The sequence below is a fragment of the Vicia villosa genome, unplaced genomic scaffold, assembly GCF_029867415.1.
Source record: "Vicia villosa cultivar HV-30 ecotype Madison, WI unplaced genomic scaffold, Vvil1.0 ctg.001024F_1_1, whole genome shotgun sequence".
In the NCBI taxonomy this organism is placed as follows: domain Eukaryota; kingdom Viridiplantae; phylum Streptophyta; class Magnoliopsida; order Fabales; family Fabaceae; genus Vicia; species Vicia villosa.
In genome coordinates, this window is record NW_026705452.1 from 566,707 (window position 1) to 574,138 (window position 7,432).

Consider the following 7,432-nt stretch of genomic DNA (forward strand, 5'->3'; position numbering starts at 1 on the left):
AACTAGTCCATATACAGTGGTGCCTTACCACCTAGTAATGGCCCACTTTGATTCTAGCATACCACACTCATAACAAGCGTCAATCACACAATACAATCAATCCCGAATGTTTAACCGAAACAACGGGCATTAATGATCATTATCACACAAAGCATCATGCCACAAACAAGCAACCATCTCAGAACGTCAATCGAACGGACGGATAAACATAATATGATCATCATAAAGCATATCAATATAATGCATTAATTAATGATCCGCATATTGAGAATCAACACATCCATGATCATAAACAACATTAACATGTTCAAATACAATTTAAACAAGTCTCACCCGACTAAGGAGGCGTTCGGTTCTCTATTCGGAACGAAACTGCTCTCGGGGGAATTAGTAACGTAAAATCTCGCCCGACGAGGCGCACTAAGTGGGGTTCCAATATTATTAAATCAAACATTCTTATTTGGGGACCATTTTTATTAGAAAGTACACGTTGCTAGCTTTCCAACGATATAAAGTTTGCACAATTCCGATACCTGAGCCGAAAGTTACGAATTTCCGAAGTTTGCTGATTTTTCCCCCTGCGCCCAGGGTAACCGATTACCCAAACTCAGTAACCGATTACTGGCACTAACAACAGTCCAAAATTGTATTTTTAACAGAATAATCGGCTACCCAAAGACCCGTAACCGAATACCCTGTAGCAGAATCAATTTTCTGCATTTTAAAAGCTCTAAACTCCCAATTGCCCTATAATCAATTCCAATTATCATGATTCAATTCTAAACGAATTTCCAACATGCAATAGTGATCTAATGTACACATTACATACATAAAACACAATCTAAGCATTAAAGCAAGCATGCATTACATAAAATCACCAATTAGCAATTAATCACATTTATCACTATGGATTCATAGAGTTATCACTCACACCCAAAACCCCAACATGCAATTTCCCACAAATTTTCCCCAAGTCTCTAACTAAGGACTCACCTTGCATCAATGGAGCTTTGGATGATGAACATGTTGCAATTGAGCTCATAACTTGACCAAAATTCCAACCCCAAACTCATCAAACCCGCATCCCTCTATTCACACCTTCAGCATAACTGACACAACTTCAAGCTCAGTTTTCTCCTTCAAGACATAAGATATGAATGCAAACCATAGGTGCAAATCGAAGAGAAATTCGTTAGCTTTCTAATGGGACCAGAAGCGTTACGATCGGAGTTACGAGTTGAGAGTTATACTCGATTTAGTGGAGGCTGTACCCTTGTTACGAAAATGGAGTTTGTGAGAGAGAACACAAACTTCTCTTCTTTCTCTCTTCCTTCTTCCACTATCAAAAACTGATTTACAATCCAAACAATGTCTTAAGCCCATGCAATAGAGTTAAATGTCCATAATGCCCTTCAACTAAGTGGTAATTACCAATATGCCACTTAGTTGGATTCTAACTAATCCACTTACTTTCTTATGGTCACACTTGGTATATGTATATTACTACTCATCCAAATGGAACAAGACTAATGTATCCTTTAATTATCATTTTACCAATTAATGACAATTACCGTTGTCGGAGAGTCGGGGTATTACAAATAAAATAAATATTTTTTAGGTTGTAGAACACATATTAAATTCATTGTTGTATTTAATCCTTGAATATTGTCTTATCTCGAAGTTCCATAAAAAAATAGTCCTAAGATAAGAAATATTAATTATATGTCCTATTATTAGTTCAAAAGTAGCGCTAAATTAAGAAACCTGTAACACCCCATACATACATTGCCTAGGATATACGTATGTAATATCCCATATCGTCTAAGAATGTATATTTATACACTATGAAGGACTAAGAGAAGTTTGTAGAATTAAAGAGAAATAGTTAGATTGGAACTACATGGCAAACCGGTAATTTTCACATAGTTGAGGGGTAATATGGTCATTGATCATGGCATGAACCACTTAAGGGCTTGTTTGGATACAAACCCCATTCTTATGTGATGCAAAATCAGAATTTAGAAGAGAGAAAGGAAGAGGAAACGTGAAGCTTGGAGAAGAGGAGAGAAGTTCATCATCTTCATCAAGCCCTTGCATGTGTGGGAAGCTTTAACAAATATGGAGGAAGAACCATGATCAAGTGGTAGAATCATCTCCTTCATCCTTCCAAACTCAGAATCAGTATCATCATCATCTCCATTATTCTACCATGCAAACCAGAATCTCCATGGCATGAGGTGAGTTCCATTAGATAGAACTTGGGTAGGTAGTTTGGGAATGTATGCATGTTGGGTTTTGGGTTGAGTTTGATGCTTTGCATGCTTGATCAATTGATGAAAATATGTTCTCATTATGATAATAAATGGATTGTATCGTTATTACATGTTTGAGATTGAATTAGGATTGATTAAGATGCAAAAATGGAGGTTAGAACCCTAAAACCCGTGTTCTGCACTGTCAGGTTCGCTACAGTGAACTCTGTGTTCGCTGCAGCGAATGTTTGCAGACTGCACTTTTGTGTTTCACTAAATTGACCATAACTTGAGTTCTACAACTCGAAACGGAGTGCCGTCAGAAGCGTTGGAAAGGTCTTTCAGTTCTCTATGTGATATTGCTTAGATAACATGATTTTGAAGCAGATATAAATTATGGCACATGATTAGGTGTTGCTTGGTTTTAGAATATGCACAATTTAGCCTTGAGTTTATGTCAATGAGATGTTATCCTTGGGTTGAACTTAGACTAGGATGTTACCCTAACTATTAGGTTGTGTAATGTTATCCTAATGAGTATATGTATGTTTACTATAGCTTGTTATTCGGTTATCAGTGGCTGCATGTAGAAATTTGGGGCTTGGGGACCCCAAATGCGTTTCTGCATTTTGCTGATTTTGCAGAGTTCGCTGCAGCGAACTTTCATTCGCTGTAGCGAATGGTTCGCTGTAACGAATGGTGTAGCGAATAAACCTGGGAGTTGAATTGATTTATTCGCTGTAGTGAACTTTCCTTCGCTGTAGCGAATCGGGGCTTCGCTGGGAGTTCGCTGTAACGAACTGACCTGGATTTGAAGAAGTTTAGCTTCTGTTTGAGTTCGCTGTAGCGAACAGAAGTTCGCTGTAGCGAACTAGTCTATTACAGAATTGATAATTTTCCCTATTGAGTGCAGTTTCGTTCCGAATTGGGAACCGAAAGCCTCTTGTTTTGGATTGAGAATTATCATGGAATTGTTCGAGTAAATATGTGTTTCTATGATGATTAAATGCATGATTACACTATGGCTATGACATTGATATGCATGTTGGAAGAGTTATAAATCACATGTAATGTTATGTTTGGTTATGCATTGTTTTCCGTTTGTTTCGGTTGAACATTCGAATGTGATTGCCTGTGTGATGGCTGATACCGTGCTGTGTGATCTCGGTGTTTTGTGTATGCTTGAATCGGAGTAAGCTTAAGCTACTAGGTGGTAAGTCCTGTTTATGGACTTAGTTCCATCATTACCGTTGCGATGTGCTTGTGAGGGCCTACGGGGCGTATCCCACTCGACGTTAACTCATCTGCGTTCTCGGTATGTTTTGCACACCTGAGCTACCATTGCGATATGCTTGTGAGGGCCTACGGGGCGTATCCCACTCGACGTTAACATATCGGCGTGCTTGGTATGGTGGAGAAGTAATGCCATGTAGGTAATATTACTTCTGATTCACCTCTAGTGATGCTACGTAGGCAAGATCACTAGGCTTTCGCCCGGTGGGCTCGTATTGTCAAGATGGCGTATTTGCACTCGATGTTAACTCATCTGCGTATGGACAATGATGGGGTCGGACGCCATTTAGGCAATGTCACGGCTGTAACTCATCTCGGATGAATTCCATTTAGGAGGAGTATCCAATTAGTCTTGCGATGTTCTTGTGCAAGTCTCTTGATGCGATGTACGGGTGTAACCCACCGAGGGTGTGGTTTGTCAGCCTAGGTAGACAAGCAGATTCTACTCCTGGATTCCTCGTACACGGGTACGGGTCTGCATACTTGTTTGTGATGGCGTTGAGCCTGTTGTTGTTTTTACCTCATTGGATAGTTATGGGACTTCCATTGACGGTGCGCGCGTCAAAAATGAGTTAACTGCAAAACTGTAGTACGACGGTAAGGTAACTCGAATATCGTCTCTCAAGGACTCTTAACTATTACTAACTGAAATCGAAATTGGGGGGGTTGGTTTGGTGGTCGAATTACAGAAAAAGTGCTTAATATAAGTGATTCTGAAAATAAGTTGTTTTGAAATAAGTGATTACGGAAACAAGTCATTCTACCGATTCAATTCCTACCAATCATCGATTATTAAAATCTCACTATCCTAAGCGATTCCTTTCCCGTTCGATTACAATATAATCAACAAGCGTAACAATATTATACGAATTATGTTTTCCGTTTGCCGAATTAAGCATTCGGTTAAGCGATAAGCGGGTTAACGATTAAGCATACGATAAACACGCAGATAAGTTGAAAAACATAATTCAATCAAACCAAACAACATATATTACGAATATCAAATTAAGCAAAAGATAAACAAAATATATTATTGAAGGAAAAGGAATTTTATTGCAAAACTTATAATAATCTCATAGTTTCGGAACCTGAATTCGGTAGATCAACCAAAAGTGATTAGTTCGCCATGGATCAATTCATACAAGCTTCAAGAATTTCGTGAATAGTGACCGTGAATGGTCAATAACCGCGGCTGCCTAACCTAAGTCAAAACCACAACCCGTTTTACAATCCAACTGGGTCAAACATACGACCCAGGCCCAAAACCAATTGACCCGAAACTTAACTAAAACTAGTGCTGCAACTTCAACAAATATTCTGGCCCTTCTACAGTCCGATTCTGACTTCGACTCCAACATAATAATTGTAGCTCTTTCTCTTAGCTTTCTGGCGATTATTAGAACGCCTCAATCGGACTCCTGGAACTCTAGATATGATCGTTTCCGTGCAGACTGTTAATGCTGAAAAATTAATACGAAAAACAAATAAGTGCAAAAATAAAATAAAATATAAAAACATACTAAAACATAAAAATAAATAAAACAAACCGAAGAAATGCTTGAGTACAAACATGGAAGAACGTGCATTAAAATGCACTGATCAAATTCCCCCACACTTGAACTTTTGCACTCCGAGCAAAATGAAAAACAAAACAAAGAAAGCACAAATACATCAACAGTTACTCATCCTAGGCTACAAATCTTCTTCGGGTAAGTTTGCATCGACAGGTACTAATCTTGCACACTAAGGACATCGTAAGAACACTAACCACAGATATGCAGACATAAGCCTCCTAAATACACAAACCAATTCAAATCATATTATTATACCATAGCCTAACTTAGTCATCCTTTTTGCTCTTTTTCATTCAGGCGCAATCACATTAAGCCCGTTATCTCCACACACTTATAGAAGAACGACCGGTTAGTGACTCTGATCCTTTTGCACGGGGTTCTGGTGCTTACGTGGCATAACCCTTTGTTTACCCAGTTGTAGTTGCGGGGGATCGAACCGTAATTCGCCCTACCAAGTTCAGCACCAGAAACCGCTGAACCAACTAACAAAAAGTCTTATTTTCAAATTTTTCTTTTGAAGGTTCCACAACCGTTGGGTTAAGTGACCGGGTGAGGGTCACCAAACTTAGAAGGTGCATTCCCTTTTTCTTTTTTTTTCGGAACACTCACTTATATTCATCGGCTTCCCTGCGTAAAGTGTGTGAGAGATGGTGCCGACTGCTGAAATAAACTACTCAAGAGCTGTCAGAGAATGAGAATTTAAGGCTAAAACATAATAAAATATTCAAATCAATTTCCATATGCAGGAGACTTACGGTGTTAAAACGATACCGATCTTGTGAATTTTTCCCAAGTCTCCGCAAACTCGACTCAAATCAGTCTATAGCCTAAAACTTTCAAGAAGATGCATTTTTTTTAATAAGTAAGAATAAAACAAAATAACAAACAAAAGCGAAGAAAATAAATGGTTCCCTCCCCCACACTTAAGACATACATTGTCCTCAATGAAAGAACATAAATATAAAATCAGAGTGAGAGAAAGGAAAAAAGACACCCGAGTATTCAAGGAGGATAGCTGATCACGTAAGCATCCTTTCTCAAAGAGATATCTTCTACATTTTCTTCTTCCAAAGTGGGGCTCTCATAGAGTAGCTTTGGGTAATGCTCATCGTCCTTAAAAAGTGGTTTAGCTCCTTCGCCTTTTATTCCAGGATCAAAGAATGTTCTTCTAAAAGTAAAAGTGTCAAATGGACACGTGAAGGTGCTCTCATCTTTCACGACATCAAGGAACCAAAGGTTATGGGGCTGCCTCACTACTTTTGCTACATCTTCAAGTGAGATCCTATGCGCACACATGGACGAACTAATATCATAAATTTCATCCAAGGTCCATCCAATTCCTTTCTTATGCTTCTTCAAAACCTGCAAAAACTTACTTTCTTGATCAAAATAAAATTTAGAAGAAATTATAATCGGAAGTTTTCCATTCATCTCTAAATAAGCATATTTAAGATTTTCAGGAATTGGTTTCAGCTCTTGGGAAGGTGGTTGTTCAATGGATGGTTTGTTCCGGGCAGCCGGGGTGTCGAGAGCTTCATCTACATGAACAACTTCATTTGCAACCTCATATGCAGTAAGAATATCATTTTGCAAGGCAAGCTCAATTTCAGCATAAACAGAGCAAATATTAGTGTCAGTACAAACATCACAAGAGTAAACATCATCAAAACCAGACAATGATGGAAAATCATCTGCAAACGAATCAGTACAAATATCATCAACATTTTCAGAAAGAAACTCTATTTGAAAAATAGACTGCTCATCCAAGGGTTGTTGGTTTGATCCTTGAGCTTGTTGCATGGCATTCATCAAAGTGGCAAGTTGTCCAATCTGTGTTTGCAAAGTCTGAAGAGTAGAATCTATGTGTTGTTGATACTGAAGATTATTTGCAGCCATTTGTTTGACAATATCCTCTAGTGAAGGTTCGGAAGGTGCAGAGCACACAACCTGAAATTCATTCAGATGCATATGCGGATCCTCACCTGCAAAACCATTAAACCTAGGCAACAAATATGTTAAACCATATTCCAATTCAAAAGGTGCCTCAGCCGCAGGATACTCAATACATAAACCATTATAGTTCGCATCAGGGGCACCCAACTGCGTCAAATTTCTTTGTTCAGCCATGGTTTCAACAAACACAGAAATATCAATCATGTCCCATACAGGCAAAAACAAATAGAAAGAAGGAAAACTATTAAAATAAATTCAGAAAAATACAAAAACACAAAATTTAATCTACTGAAGCAAAATAAGAATTTTGAGAATTTTTTTGGATTTTTTCAACTCTATGAAAACAGTAAAAAATTCATT